General features: G+C 41.1%; 1 pseudogene; it reads right to left on the bottom strand.

Annotated features, from left to right (window-relative positions):
- Window positions 1-16,976, bottom strand: part of LOC131401856 (adhesion G protein-coupled receptor E1-like) — a 431,573-nt pseudogene that overhangs the window by 298,506 nt on the left and 116,091 nt on the right.

Raw genomic sequence — 16,976 nt, 5'->3', positions numbered from 1 at the left:
CAACCCTCCTGTCATGCCGAACCAGAGGAGATCATGCTCTTTCACTTACCCATGACCTTGCCACTCAGACTAGAATGAATTTTTCCTTCTTTTTAGGGTGACTACATAATTTGCTGTCCAAACTGGTACACATTTGAGAATGAAAGGGGACACTAACCAGATGGGACAATGGGAAAACAGATACAAACTGGGGTAGTTCTGTGTAAACAGGCCTATGGTCACCGTGCTCATTGTAGGCCCATTGATTTCCTCATTTCTGTGATCTCAGTGCCTAACACTCAGTGGGTGCTCCAAAAATCTTAGTTGAAATTGATCACATATTCTACGACCTTCCCCTATTGTTGTTGTTATTTTCCTCTCCAACCTTGGTCACCACTAATACATATAGAAACTTTGTGTGAATTACAATATGTGCCCTTTCTTCCTAGCAGACTACACAGCGAGTGGACACAAGCTGGGTTTCAGCCACCACTTTCCCTCACATGGGCATTTTTGTATAGTGAGAAAAGTACTCAATGTGTCTCCAACTATTTATCCTGTATAAAAATTAAGTGGTTGTGGAAGATACTGAAACACTCTACTAAAATATATGTCAGATGACATTTGAAATCTGGATGAGAAAAGATGCCAAATCAAATTTGTAGTAAGAAGAGCAAAGTATCAAACATTTATCTGGAATTTTATGCAGAGTGAACATAAGAGGACTGTGAAAATCTATTCGGGAGTAATAAATTTGCTTCACATTGAAACAGGGAAATATTTTACAAGTGGAACACAGGGCCATAATATTATTCAGAGAAAGCGTACTATCAATATCAATCTAAGAAAAAGAAAAAATGATATTCTTATCACTTGGAAATGGGCTATGATAACCTTATGTATAAAAGGTCTATTTTATTTTAAGAAACCTATCTTAAAAAACAAGCATCCAGTACTTTTTTGGTTGTTCAATACTTTCATAGTACCTACATTTAAAGATACTAGCCATTAGGCACTTAAAACAACAAAAACAAGTTCAAACGTCTTGTCCTTTAAGAACCTGCCTTTCCTTTTAAATCTATCTATGTATCCCACTCCTCTATTACCATTCTTTACATCTAGAACACCACATATTTTAATTTTTAAGTTGCTTGTATTAAAACAGTAATTAAAGAAATAATTTTTTAAAATGGACTCAATTTAAAATTCTAATCTCCATTAGGTTCGTTTTGAAAAAGTCTAAATAATTAAAGTTCATTAAGAAATCAAATAGTTTTGAAAGGCTAACAGTTAAAAAGTCCTGTGCCTTGTCTCTCTTCTCGCCATCTCTCTTCTCTCCATCTCTGGTCCCTGTTTCCCAGAGGCAAACACTTTTCAGCTATGAAAGCTGTTTCTTCTGTCAGCAAGCTCCATCTTTATTTGAGGCTCTTTTGTTGCTGGTTACAAGCAAGGCTTAGTTTTAGGCTAAGTTGTTACATAGAATAGATCCTCCTCATTCATTAGCACCCTTACCAAACCACAACCCCCACCGACTGAGATTTCACTAAAAGATACTACCTAGTTTGCCATCCTTTATAGCCGGGTTTCTCAACAATGGCATTATTGTCATTTTGGGCCAGATAATTCTCTGTTGTGGGGGGCTGTCCAGTGCATTGTAGGATGTTTAGCAGTATCCCTGGCCTCTGCCCAATATATATCAGTAGCAGCCCCCACCCAAGTAATTGTGACAACCACAAATGTTTCCAGATCCTTGCCAAATATCCCCTGAGGTGCAAAATCTCCACCCACCACTGCCCTGTTAATAACCACTATTTTCTAAATAAATATTCTGGCCTCTCCACACTTCATCTAAACCAAATGTCATGAGTCAATGCAGTGTTAATACAATGATGTCCCTAGTTTTTCAATACTAACGGCACATTAGAATCATCTTTTTAAAAGGGGAGCTTTGAAAGAACGCATATGCCAAGGCCCCACCTTAGAACAATGGAATGAAATCTCTTAAGGTAAGTCTTGAGTATTTTTCTTTTTCTTTTTTTTGGTGAAGAAGATTAGCTCTGAGCTAACATCTGCTGCCAATCTTCCTCTTTTTGCTAAGGAAGATTAGCCCTGAGCTAACAGCTGCGCCCATCTTCCCCTATTTTTGTACACAGTTTGCCACCACAGCATGACTTGATGAGCAGTGCATAGGTCCGCAGCCAGGACCTGAACCTGCGAACCCCAGGCCACCAAGGCAGACTGCGCGAACTTAACCATTACACCACCAGGCTGGCCCCTTGAGCATTTTTATTTTAAAGCTCCTTAGGTAATTCTAAACTTCGGCACAGCTGAGAACTACCTTCTTAACATATTACTCTTCCCAGGAATATATGGGAATATATTCAAATAGATTTCTACCAAGACTTTTCAAACATTAGTAGAGCATGAGGCATGTATCTGGGGAGTAAAAGACTCACAGAAATTCTCAAGCTACACCAATTAAGTGTCTATAGCCCATAACTATAAACAGTGATATCTAGTGTTCAGTTCCCGATTGGGGAAAAAAAATGTATATGTGTTAATTCTTACAGCTAACTCTAATACATTCAACCTCTCTTTCAAAGGGATATTTCCCATTGTCTTTGAAACACCTTAAATCTATCACCTAAACAAACAAAAATCCACAAGCCCCCCCCCCAAAAAACAAACAGAACAATTCATATTCACTCTCAAGTCAAAGTCAAACTGTCTGAGAGAGAAATTGAGACTCACTGATTCCATTTCTTCATTTATCACATCCCACTCCAATCTGGCTTCTGGTCCTATTATTCCAACAAAATAGTTCTTGCTAAGGTAAATGACCCTTATGTTACTAAATCTAATGGATATTATTCAGGCCTTAGTTCACATGACTTCTCAACAGCATTGGACACTACTCACCACTCCTTCCTTGAATCATTTATGCCTTTGTCTTCCATTGCACAACACCCATCCGATATCTGCAACTCCTTAGCCAGCTCATCTTCCTCTACCTAGCCAAAAATTAATTTAAATTCTTCATTGCACACTCCTAGGTTGTCTGCTAAGTCTATTTCATGTATACTCAAGACTTTAATTTCTCCCTACATACTTAACAGTTAGTTTTCAGTCTAGATCTTACTTCTCAGCTCTAGACTTCAATCCAAAAGCCTCTTGGATGACTCAAAGGCATCAGAAACTCAGTAAGTCCTACACCAATGATCTCCACACCTACTCATCTCCAAACATATTACTTTTCAAATGGATGTCATCAATCAGCTCCATCCCATTCCATTGTATGTACAGCTTCCATCCTCCTCCTGACCTTGAATCCAATTGCATCAACAAATCCCTCCTCGCGCCCAGTGGGGAAGGGGAGCGAGCAGGGAGCTTACGTCGCGCGGGCGGCGGCGGCGGCGGCGGCGGCGGCGGCGGCGGCGGCGGCGGCGGCGGCGGCGGCGGCGGCGGCGGCGGCGGCGGCGGCGGCGGCGGCGGCTACGACGGAGATGGCTGCGCTTGCTCTCTCGGCGTTATGGCGGCTGCCGGGAGCCGATAAGCGGCGGGAGCGGGAGCGCGCACGTGGCTGCGGCGACGACGACGGCTCGTTCCTTCTCGTTTTAGCTGCCCTCGCCGTTGGTGCTTCAATCCTGAATGGATTATGGGATCCGCTCCACAGGGGGTCGCGCGTGGGAGCCGCGGGGCGGGGCTTCCCCTCCCCCTCCCCCTCCCCCTCACGGACTCCTGCTTCCCCCCAGACGCCCGGAGCCCGAGGACTCACCCGGCGGCGGAGACCTGAGTGGGCTCCCTCCGCCCCCGCGAAGCCTGCACGGCCGCCGGTAAGAAAGGGGGCGGCGGGCGGGTCAGGATGTGGCGGGGAGGCCGGGAGCCGGCCGGGCGGGGGCGGGGGCGCTGGGCGAAGGCCGGGGCGGCTCTGCGAGGGCGGCGGCGGCGGCGGCGGCGGCGGCAGCGGCCGGGCTGGGCGCGCGGGGGCCGCGTGAGTGGCGCGCGCAGGCGGCTCCGCGGAGCGCGTCCTAGCGCCGGCGGGCGGCGGAGCCCGGGCCTCCTCGGCGTGGGCGCGGCGGGGCCGCGAGGGCAGAGCCGCGGAGCACGAGCGGCGAGCGCTTGGCCGGCGCGTCGCCCCCGCCGCGACCCGGCCTCCCGGCACGTGGGGGGCGGCGGCGAGGGGGAGGGGGCGGCGGCCCAGGCGAGCCCGGGAGGGCGCGGAGCGGGGCGGCGGGAAGTGTGAGGCGGGAAGAGAGACTCGGGGACCGGGAGGGAGGCCCTGGGAGGGACGGGGGTGGGAGTGTGCGTCCGGCCGGGAGACTGACTGGAGCGAAGCTGCGATGGACGGAGGAGGGAGGAGGAAGGCTTCCAGCCTCCTTTCGAGCCCCGCTTCGGAAACTCAGCAGGAGCAGAGCAGCTGTTGAAGGACCGGGCACAGGGGAGGAGGGTTGGGGAGGTTTGACTTCATTGTTGAGACGCGGGAAAGGCTGGAGAGAGCTGCGTGCGCCTGGAGCTTCAGCACTCAGGGCTGTGAGCAGGGCCTCAGAAAGAGGACTGACTCGGGGAAGGCAGATGAGGGGGGAAAAGGAAGTTAGAATGTCCAGAGAAAGCCGTTTTGAGGAGCGAAAGGAAGGTGGAAAGGAAAGAACGAACAGAGGAGTGAACTTTCTCAACGCAGAGAGACTTTCGGGAAAGAGGCGGTTTGTTCGAGTCCCTAGATTTTTAAGACTTGTTGAACAGTAAAGCTCTTTGACGGGTTGGAATTAATCTTTAACATGAGGAGTAAATGTTGCGTGGAAGAGTTACTTTTTGGATAACCAGTTCTTGCAAAGAGTCTACTGGACCTTAGTCTCTGGAGAATTAAAATCTCGATCTAGATGTAGAGTTTGCTATGATTAAGTTGGCAACGGCCTGTTTTCCTCCTCTTTTTTTGTGGAATGGAGATCATCGTAGGACTGAATTCTCTTTGCTGAGGTCGGAGGACAGCTCTGCTCTCAGTCGGCTATCTAGGTCCTTTCTGGCTGGGGAAGGATCTGATGTCTCCTTCCCCGGCTTCTTCCTCTCCCTCCCCTGCCAGAGATCTCCTTTGTTTATTCGTGGATGGCTTGTAGGTGACTCTCCAGTGTTGTGCTGAAATCTTGAAAGGTGGGAATGCTGTGTCTTGGTCCGTGATTTCTGCCCCAAACCCGTTACTTAAAAAGTCATAGTGTATATTCCATTACCTTTTTTTTTTTTAATGGAATCTCGGCAAGTCCAAACTGGATAAATATTATTTAAATTTTATTATTCCACTGTCGGCTTAACCTGTGAAAGTACACATTTATTTTGACCTGTACAGTTTTTGCGAAGATTGTATGATACCCTTTTATTCTTCTGTTCTTATGTGAGCATTTTCAAAACTTTGCCTCATTCAAGTGTATGAAGTTCTTGGTGATATGAATTCGTGTTTGATTAAAGGTAACCTTTTCCCCCCTTACTTGGTTTGACAAAGTATCTAATAAGACTCTGTTTTCTATTCTTGGAAGGTATGTATATGTTATATATTACCGTTTTTCTTTAGTTAGCTAGTTATCCATAATATGTGTATATGTATCGCTACACAGCTGCAGTTAGTCTAAAAGTTTTATCACTCAGCAGATATTCTGATTTCTTCTGTCAAAAATAAGCACTGGTGTGCTATAAATTCTAGTAAGTAGTCAGGAATGTAGTTAATGGAAGCCTAGGTATTTCTGATTGGCCTAGGTAGATTTGTATAAGTTCTAAATAGACTTATCTTTTTCTCTACAGGAAGTTTTCTTATTTTCTTAATATGTTTTCTTTAGGTGAATCAAAAAGGGTCCCAGGAAACCTGTGAATGTTGAAGAAAATTCGTCTGTGAATTTTTGGTGTTCAAGGAGGAGTCAGTATTTATATTCATCTTTTAAACTGGGAAGATTTATATTTTATTTTAAAACTTCTTGATATTTACAATGAATGGACACAGTGATGAAGAAAGTGTTAGAAACAGTAGTGGAGAATCAAGGTAAGCACTTTATCATCAAGTATTTATTATGAAGAGAATGGAAAACTTGTGTGACTCTTTTTAGTTTTCTTAGTAGATGGCAGTTTTCAGGTTCAAATTCTTCCTCTTAGGTATCCAAACAGTAAAAAGTTTCTAATATAAGGAGCTTTGTTGATAATACAGGTTTTAATTATTTTTTTCCTTTGAAATACACAAAGAAGAATTTAAGTATAGAAGTTTGGATTACTTAAATCTCCTTGGAGGTATATATTGTTTGGGTTAATAACTGAAGCTAGAACAAGTAGGAAAAGAGATTTAAATTGATTTGACTGTTAGTGCACTCTCTAAATAAAGGCAATAAGAATTTCTTTCCTCATCTTTTTCTGGCATTTTATCTTCTACCTGTGCTGTCCAATATAGTAGCCACTAGCCACATGTGGCTGTTTAAATGTAAATTAATTAAAATTACACAATATTCAAAATTCAGTTACTCAATCACATTAGACACATTTCAAATGCTGAATAGTCCCATGTGGCTAGTGGCTACCATGATGGACGGTGCAGATAGAAAACATTACTATCACTACAAAAAGTTCTTTTGGACAATGCTGATCTGGATATTTGTTAAAGTATTATTGCAACTCTTTTTTCCTCCTATTTTCTTTAATTTGAGTTTTAATTATATATGAGTGAGTTAAGAGTTCTTACTTGGGCCATGTCTTTTTAAGGAAGATATAGTTTATGGGAATAAGCCATATTAAGCTATTTTAATGTGAAAGAATCCTCTTCAAATACAAAGACTCTTTAAATTCTTCTGTGGCCTCCAAATTTTGAGTTATCTGCATATTAATAATAAAGTCCATGTAGTTATTTATACTTATCATATGTAGAGATCAGGAATATGGACATTGGAGTGAGACTGCCTGGTTACTTATCCCGGTTCTACTTCTGGTTAGCTCTGTGAATTAGGACAAATTATTTAACCTCTGGGGCCAGCCCCATGGCCTAGTGGTTAAGTTTGGTGTGGTCTGCTTCAGTGGCCCGGGTTCAGTTCCTGGGCACCGACCTACATCACTCATTGGTGGCCATGCTGTGGCGGCAACGCACATACAAAATAGAGGAAGACTGGCACAGATGTTAGCTCAGGGTGAATCTTCCTCAAGCCAAAAGAGGAAGATTGGCAACACATCTTAGCTCAGAGCCAATCTTCCTCAGCAAAAAAAAAAAAGGGAGAGCGAAAAAGAAAAAATTAACTTCTGAAGCTTTGATTTTTGCAGTTTTGAAATGGGGATTATGGTATTATTTATCTTATTTGAAGTTGAGGATTAAGCGACATGCTACATCTAAAGGTCTTAATATAGTTCCTGATATAATGAGCACTCAATATTTGCTTATTATGATTAGCATTATGTTTTATGTAACATAGGGTACTAGATAACTAAAACATTAATTATAGTGATAGAGAAATGTGATGGACAAGAAACAGGAAAGTTTTGGCAGTTAGGAGGGTTTCAGAAAAAATGTTGGGGTAGAAAATGAAGCAGTGGTATATGTATTTGACCTGAGACTTGGGATTTTCTAGTCATTCTAGGAATACATGAGTTTATCAGCTTTCACAGGTGCACTGTTTGGATAACAAGAACATCATAGAGAAGAAGGAGTAGTTACGGAAAGCAGCATGATTTAGCAGAACAAGTGTTGATCTGGAGTTACAAAACCTGAGTTGACACCATCTAACTAGTTCTCTGAATGATTTCTCAACTGTAAAGTAATTAAGAGTTGAACTAAATGATTTTGAAGTTTCATCCTATCACTTTTACAATGTGTAATAAAATTTTAGGTAACAGAGTTTCTGGTGATTCTAGTCAAACTCTGTTATCTAAAACTTTATGAATCACCAGAGTTGAGAGGTAAATTAGAAGACTTTTGAATCTCAGTTTTGATTCAGATCTCTACAGGTATATTGACTATAGTAAGTGAATAGGAGAGTCACATTGTCCCGCATTGTCTTATTCATTAGTGAGCAATGAAATGGTTGATAGGTAGAAATACCTAGAGGAGACACAGGAACAAAACTACCTGGAAAATAGGAAGTAAGCCTCTTGAGAGTAAATCCTCTTGTTGAGTATGCGGAGAGATCGCGTGCTGTTATATTCTGACCGCTTACCTGTTCGAGTAATCTTTTATATATTTTACTGCCATATCTAAAGCAAAGATGAGTAGTAAGTCAAATTAGATGGTATAGTTGAAAAAAGTTAAACCCTGTGAAAGCAGATTTACTTACAGGAGTCTTATTATGCATACTCATTTAAAATAATTGCAAAGCATATTCTGTAATTATTCTGAGTCACCATTTCTACCATACAAGGTATGTGCTTCTGAGAAGTATGATTGTCGAGTTATCTAATTCTTTCAACTGCCTTGGTGTTTGTTTATCAGGAGGAGGAAGACCTGCTTCTATTTTGCTTTCATTTTCTTCCTTACTGCTGTTATGCTATCCTTTTCCTTTGCTCTACTGTCATTGTTACTAACCCTGAGACCTCCTCCCCAAAGCTTTTATAACAAGGCAGTACAGAGAAGGGAGATTGGGCCTAGTTAGTTAAAAGAGTGAGGAGGTGAACTTTATAGACATAGGGATTTTCTTGCAAACAACAAAAGTTTCAGTAACTATGAATGTTAATAGAGTGATGAGAGGAGAAATATGCTCTCCTTTTAAAATTAATATACACTGTAAATAGTTTTTAAAGTAAAATTTGATTTTTATTGGCTAGAATTTTTAAATTTATTTTTGCTTTAGCGTTTCTTTTTTCCTTTATGAAAATGAAGTTTATGAAATGAAATAGACTTAAGAAGTCATTTAGCATTTTTGGTTGGTATAATTAGCTTTCTACTAAAAAAATGGTTTTTTGATTCTTTCCATGTAGAAAGCTCTCTATAACCATTGACTGAAGGGAAGAAGAATACATAGGAAAATGTGTCTTGGGCTGTGCTATAACGGACAGTTTTGAAACTTATTTACTAAGAAATCTGGGTCAGGATGCACCTGTACATCAGTTTCAGCTCAGCACAAAGTTTCTTATGTAACTGAAGTTAAGCTTTCTGAAGATACTATTGGAAGATTTCAGAGCATCAATGCCTCACTGTGTGGATGTGTTGTTATTTGCAACCAAATTTCTCAAATCCTGGGTAGATATTTTTTATTTTAAAATTATCTTGAATGATGATTTACTCCAGGACTAGATTTATGGGTAAAGACCAGAAATATATTATCATATTTTGCTCATTTTTGGATGATTGATACATGCTTAATGCTCAGAAGAATTTCTCTGCTGGCCTGTAGATTAAATAAATTTTTAATAATATGTTTGTCCATGTAAATTTGAGAATTTATTTGAATCACTTTAATCAGTCTCTGTCTATTACGCTCTTGAAAAATTCTTACAGGGTGAGGCAGGTGGTTAGTGATGTGCTGTAATGGTCTCAGCCATTTAGAATTAGTCTCTAGCTGGCAATGGAGCTTTGTGGACCTGTAACCCTTCAATTTCCTTGGCTTATAGAAAATATTGTAATTATCGTTTTATGGTTGAAGAATCTCTGGATCTCAGCTTGTAAAGTGTTGTGGGTAGGCAGTGAATAGGGAATGTGGTCACGGGAAATGTGCTGAATGGAAACCTCCTTTGTAGAAATTCAGAGTTTAAAGGCTGTTTAGAGGCTTTGAGAAGCCCTGGAGCCTCAATGACCTGTGACATTTAAGGAAAACCAGTTCAGAGTGAATTTGAACACAGGGCACGGTTTGCACCATGGGTCTGTTAGTGTCCTGTTGAATTCTACTATGGTATACTGTGTTTGGAAACATTGTGTTTATGTATACACATACCAGAAAGATTTCTTGCCATCAAAATCAGTTAGTTTCTTTCACTAAATAAATTTGAACAATTTTTAAAGTCAATACCAGTTAAAATGGTGTTTGCTGAGCTTGTTTTGCAGTTATCTCAGAGTTTTTAAAAAAATGTCATTTTTTAAATTTCCAAAGTTTGTGTTAAGAAACATTTTAAGGAGGATGGGAAAGTGTGAAATCACAAAGCCAGAATGGCTAGAAATCATTGAGTTAAGGAAACTGCTTTTTAAAATTTTCTGTGATGTCATTAATTGCAGGGAAGTATGACTCTTTTACATCTCATTTTTTGTTATTCCCTATTTCTCAGTTCAGCATGTGCTTTCTTCATCTTTTCCTCTTTTTTCTCTCAAATATCCTGTATATGCTACTAAATCTAAGATCATCTAAGATCGCTTCTTATCCTTTGAAAACTCAATAAATCGTTAAGCAGGAGCCTTAGTAATAGGATACTCTGTTTCCAAGCAGAATTTACCTAATTAAAATTTTCACATAATTTCCTAGGATTGTGGTTAATCTAGGTTACTGTAAAGTATTTAGGCTTTTTTAACTGATAAGGCTAAGAGAATTGTATATGACTTGACTTTGCAAGACATTACTTTTATCTACATAGGTATGAGATCATGTGGGGGCAAACATTCATGTGTAGTTACCCCTTTTTTGTACAGTAGCCTCCCCTCATCCACGGGGAATGTGTTACAAGACCCCAAGTGGATGCCTGAAACTGCGGATAATACAGAACCCTGTGTATACTATATTCTTTCCTATGCATTCATACCTGTGATAAAGTCTAATTTATAAATTAGGCACAGTAAGAGATTAACAACAATAATAAAATAGAACAGTTATAACCATATGCTGTAAAAATAGTTCTGTGAATGTGGTCTCTCTCTCTCAAGATACCTTATTGTACTGTACTCACCCTTCCTCTTGTGAGGATGTGAGATGATACAATGCCTACATGTTGAGATGAAGTGAGGTGAATGATCTACGCATTGTGATGTAGCGCTAGGTTAATATTGACCTTCTGACAATACATGAGGAGGATCATTGAGCCATGATGGTGTTGATGGTTGGATGTCATAAGCAGATGATGTCCATGGTTGTTAGAACACAAGCACTGTGATACTGCGATAGTCAATCTGATAACTGAGATAGCTACTAAGTGACTAATGGGCAGGTAGCTTATGCAGCGTGGATACGCTGGACAAAGGGATGATTCACGTCCCAGGTGGGATGGAGCGAGATTTCATCATGCTACTCAGAACAGCACGAAATTTAAAACTTACGAAGTTGGGAATTTTCTATTTAATATTTTCAGACCACAGTTGACTGCAGGTAACTTAAACTGTGGCAGGCAAAACTGCGTATAAGCGGGGAAGGCTGTACTGTTGAAATAGTTGCTTATTTAAGATCTTGAGGACTGGTGGGTTACATATGATATAGTTGGGTTTAAAAATAAGAGTATTTTTTTGTGGTGAAGAGATAAAGAATAGATGGAGAAAACTTTTTTGTATTTTTTTAAGGAAAATTTAAAAACATGCAGAAATAGAAAAGTTGCAGCCCCAATTTCCGTCCTTGGACCAGCAGCATTGGCGTCACTTGGGAGCTTGTTCAAAATGTAAAACCTTGGCCCCTACCCCAGACCTTCTGAATCAGAATCTTCATTTTAACAAGATTCTCCAGTAATTCGTCTTCATATTAAATTCATACGCATATATATGAAGCGGTTCATTCAGCACCTTGCCGCTTTTTTTGTTACTGATGTTGTTATACATCGTTTTTATTTTCTGGGAACTCCCAAAGAACGGTGTCATAGGCCCTGCCATCAAGAGGCTGGGTACATTTCATTGCTCTAGAAACAATAATGCGACCAATAATCATTGAGCTCTTAACTCTGACTGAGCCAGGCATGGTGCACAGTACATGGTGCATTATGTGAATTTATCACAGTTCATCCTCACAAAACTCCTGTGATGTTCACAGTATTATGAGTCCCATTCTCTAGAAGGAGAAACCAGATTTATAACCATTAAAAAAAATAATAAAAAAAAAAGCTATTGGGGCCAGCCTGGTGGTGTAGTGGTTAAGTTCACGTGCTCTCCTTCCGCGGCCCAGGGTTCGCAGGTTCGGATCCTGGGCGCAGACGTATGCACCACTTATCAAGCCGTGCTGTGGCAAGTGTCCCACAGAAAATGGAGGAAGATGGGCACAGATGTTAGCCCAGGGCCAGTCTTCTTCAGCAAAAAGAGGAGGATTGGCAGCAGATGTTAGCTCAGGGCTAATCTTTCTCACCAAAAAAAAAAATAAATTTCAAACTTCACTTGGATTTCATTGACTTTTCCATTAATGCCCTCTTTCTATTCCAGGATTCAACCCAGGGTACCATGTTATGTTTAATTGTCAGCTCTCTCTAGTGTCCTCTGTTCTGTGAGAGTTTCTTAGCCTTTGTTTGATTTCCTTAACAGTCATCAGAAGTACTGGCTAGGTGTCCTGTAGAATGTCCCCCAGTTTGGATTAGTCTGATATTTTTGTTAGGATAAACTAGGGTTATCAGTTTTTAGCACGAATATCACAGAGATGAAGTGTTCTTCCAGTCACATCGTATGGGGAGCATAATATCCACGTGACATTACTGTTGATGCTAACGTCCATCACTTGGCCAAGGTAGTATTTGCCAGGTTTCTCCACGGTAAAGTTACTGTTTGTTTTTCCCTTTCCGTGCTGTATTCTTTGGAAGCAAGTGACTGTGTCTGGCTCACTCTCAAGGGGGTGGAGGGAGTGGGAATTAAGTTCATCTCCTGCTGGGAGGGAGTGTCTACATATATTATAATAGAGTTCTTCTGTAGAGAAGTCACTGCTCCCCCGTTTAGTCACTCATTCATTTATATAAGCATGGACTTATGTATATGTATTTTATACTTTGGGCTATAATCCAATGAATTTATTTTGTTGCTCAAATTGTTCTAGCCTTGCCCATTGTGAGCTTTCTGTCGAGTTGGCTTCTGTGTCCTTTTGACACATTCCCATTCTTTTGCCCTCGAGTCACTCATTTCTCCAAAGAGCTCTGGTCCCTTTTATTGGAGAAAAGGGTATTAGAAAGCAGATTTGGGTGCGGGGTATGCTCATTGCTACTCAGGTGTCACGACTTCTAGGCCCTCTCAGCAGACAAAGCAGACAGAGCTAGTAACATATGTATGTATAGTAAACCACGTATGTCGGCATATCTATAGTTCTTTCTGTATCTGTCCATCTGTATACATATTAAGGTAAACTTGAGTTTGTACTGATGTCTCCAGCTATAATCCTGAACTACAGGATTCATCCTAACCTTCCTTTCTTGCTCCTTTATAATTTCTATCTCCAACAGAGAAACTTGGTTCCCACCATCCTCTACCTACCATCCATACTCTTCACCCTCAGCATATGGGTAAAGCAGTTGCAGAATTTCTAGGCTATTCTCACAGAAGAAACAAATTTACCAACTAGAATACAGTGTTTACGTACAGTGTACAGTTCCTGTTATATTTAGCCTTACAGTTTCTAGTCAAAACACCCGTTTTCCAAAGTTACTCAAGTTAGCTTCTGCCCCCCAACCCCCTTCAGTATGGTGATATCATAAATTTATAATAATGTTAGATTCATTTGTCACAGTTTGCATTCCATCCTGGGATACTCAGTCACATGGGTTGATTTTTTTTAAACTTGCACGTATTACATACACTCCGTGCTACACAGTTTTGTGGCCTTTGACAAATGCATAGAATCATTTATTCTCCGCCACAGTACTGTCAGAATGATTCCTTCATCTAAAAGTTCCCCTGTGTGTCCCAGATTTATGGAATCAAAATTTTCATTTTAACAATATTCCCAGGAGATTTGTATGCATATGAAATTCATATGCATATATATGAAGCTATTCACCTGGAGTCATTCAGTATCTTGCCATGTTTTAAAATTATAAATTAACTTGGAGAAAGATATTATGACCTAGAGGTGATAATGGAATAGCCAGGTTTAAATAGACAGTCAAGGAAGTGAGTATATTCAAATTCATGGGGCATGTAGGTATGCAAGTGAGGTGAAAGAAAATAGAATTGGGCAAATTATTGGACTAAAGTAGTGGGCTGTATGGCAGGTTTTCACAGAGCTCTTTAAGTTTTGTCCTCTTGATAATGATGAGAAATGATGTAGTTCGGAAAGAAGGAAGAACAAATGGTATCCAGAGGCATGATGGAGAGGAAGGTTTTTTACAGAGGTCGTAGTCCCCAACAAAGATGTGCAAGTTCCCTAATAAAGAGAATGTGGTGGACATCCTAGCTTTGCAGTTCTTTACCCTGAGGTTTATTCAGTGTTCTGCTGAAGTTTTTGTGTGGTTTAGTCCCAGGTGGAGGAAGGAGAAAAAAGGAAGCATAGCTGAATAAATGCTACCTGTATTGAGGGATACCCCTGGGAGTGTAATACAGTCCATGTGAATGGACTGGTCAGAACCACAGATTTTAAGGAGGCACTCTAGGAATCTCTTGTACCAGAATCAAGTTCTTATGTATGAATGACTGAGAAAATTGCTTTTCGTAATTAAGAGTATATTATCTGTCCCTGTGATATGAGGTGACTGCTTAGTCAAAAGTCAGCTTTAAGTAAATGTTAAACTGCGTTCCAAAGTTTCCTTGGTGTGGATAGATTAAGTGAGATCTAAGTTATCTTTGGGATTAAAATACACAGAGGTGAAAAGTTCTGGGTAATTACGCGCTACTGGCTTTTGGGATCTAATGTCTACAGTATCTCTCAGAGCTGAGGCATAAGGCACAAAAATAGTAGGGGGCTCTTTTCTTAATGAAAACCTTCTGTTAGCTATTTCACATCTCTCTTGTTGCTGCTTTCAGAACTAGAGTTCTGTGTCCTCAGATAGTTATTTAATTTAGATGATTGAGCAAGTACTGTGTGGTAGATACCATCAAATACTAAAATTTGAGATTCTTCTCTGAAGCTTGTAATCAAGAAAGAGACCTTAGCCTTAAATATTTGTAGTATCAGGTGGATATGGTAAATACAGAGAGATACAGTCTGCACCACTTCAAAGGTAGGAGACAGAGAAGTGATACGTGCTATTGAGACGAATATCTCCCAGTAATGATAAGAAATGTGGGAATTGGAGACTTGCTCATTTATCTGGAGTGAGAATGAAAGTCTCTCTGTTCAGGGCACACTTGAGCAGAGACCTAAGTGAACTGTGAGTGAGCCATGTGGCTACATTGGGGGATATCAGTCTAGGCAGTACAGAGACCCTGACAGTGAACTGTACTGGGGTGAGGGAGCTGCAGCAAGACCAGTATGGCTACAGTGGATGGAGCAAATAGGAGAGTGGTGGAAGGTGAGGTCAGTGATGTGATGAATCCTGATTATTTGGGGCCCCTGTAGGAAATGGTACAGACTTTTCATTATGCTCTCCGTGCACTGATGTGTCACTAGGCCAGAATGATTCATGTTAACAGGACTAGGGTGTAGGGAAACCAAAGAGGGATACTGCATATTCAGTCACTGGAAGAGCAAGGAAGAAAAGGGGAGGGGAGGGAGTGAGTCTGGGGTCATAGTGGGGAAACGGGAGACAGCTGCACCACAGGGGCTGAGAAGAGCTCAAGGGTAACACCCGGACCCCAGTTCTCCTGCAGGGATATAGTCATGGCATGGAGTCACTCTCCTCCAACCCTCTGATCTCCTAACTGGGCTCCCCACTGACCAACCCAAACAGAAGCCTAAGGCAAATGAGCTCTTTGATATAGTCCATCAACCTGCACAGAGCAGTGTAGACTAGAGGGGAGAGTGCCAGTGTTTGCCATTCCACATTCCTTATATACAGGGTGTTCCTCTGCAGTGTGTTTCTCATGTGTGTCTTAAGGGATGAGGGTCCTCTGAAGGGTTTTCCATTTTGATGATATTCATAGAGTTTTCCCTTAGTGTAAATTGTGACGTGACTCCCTAGGGCTATCACCAAAGGCTTTCCTATAGCCATTGCATTCTTTAGGTTTCTCCCCAGTAGGTCATCTTCTGGCACACAGTAGGGTCAGAGTTTGTGTTGAAGGTTTTACCACATACAGTGCACTTAGAAGGCTTCTCTCCAGAGTGAGTTAACGTGTGGGTTATTGAATGCTACTCCATATTGATCAGATTAGAAGGATGAGGGTGTGCTGAAGGCTTTTCTTCACTGAAGGCCAGACTCCAAGAGGATTCCCAGTGATCTCTGTCTCCTGGTATTCATAGCCTGTGTAGTTCCCTCCCACTCTGTGGCAGGATCAGTCTGGGTGACCAACACAATCCAGATGAAGAGAGAATATGGCCTTCTGAGGCTAGGTCATAAAAGACTTACGGCTTCTGCATGGGCTCCTTTGGATCACTTCCTTTGGAGGGTACCTGCTGCCATATTGTGATGATACTCAGCACCATGGAGAGACCTACATAAGGAGAAACTGAAGGACCCCTGCCAACAACTGGCACTAATTTGCCAGGGATGTGAGTAAGCTGTCTTGGAAGTGGACCCTTCAGTCCCAAAGACTTTAGATGACTGCATTTCTGGTTGACATCTTGCTTCTCATGAGAGATCCTGAGCTAGAACTACATAGCTAATCCATTCCTTAACTCTTGACCTACAGAAATTGTGAGATAATAAATGCTTGTTGTTTTGAACCGCTAAATTTTAGGGATAATTTATTACACAACAAATAATTTATACATCCAATGTGAGTCCCGAAGATGCCCCAGAGATGGCAGATCAATGAATGCTTTCCCACAGTTACTATATTCATATCTACCTATTATGAATTCTCTTATGCACAGAAAGGTAAGAGTTAGTGGTGAAAGATTTCCCAAAATGATTGCATTCATAGGGTTTTTCTGCAGTGTGAGTTCTCACATGTTTCTTAACAGATGAGAGATTATTTAAAGCTTTCCCACAGTCACTGCACTCATAGGGTTTCTCTCTGTAATGTATTCTCTTGTGCACAGTAAGAGAAAAACTACTGGTGAAGGATTTCCCACACTCATTAGACTCACAGTTTTTCTCCAGTATGAGTTCTCACATGCTGTGTCAGATGTGAGCTCTTC

Source organism: Diceros bicornis (assembly GCF_020826845.1).
Source record: "Diceros bicornis minor isolate mBicDic1 chromosome 21 unlocalized genomic scaffold, mDicBic1.mat.cur SUPER_21_unloc_1, whole genome shotgun sequence".
NCBI lineage: Eukaryota > Metazoa > Chordata > Mammalia > Perissodactyla > Rhinocerotidae > Diceros > Diceros bicornis.
Note: the sequence above shows the minus strand (reverse complement) of the source record. Positions and strands in the feature narration are given on the sequence as shown.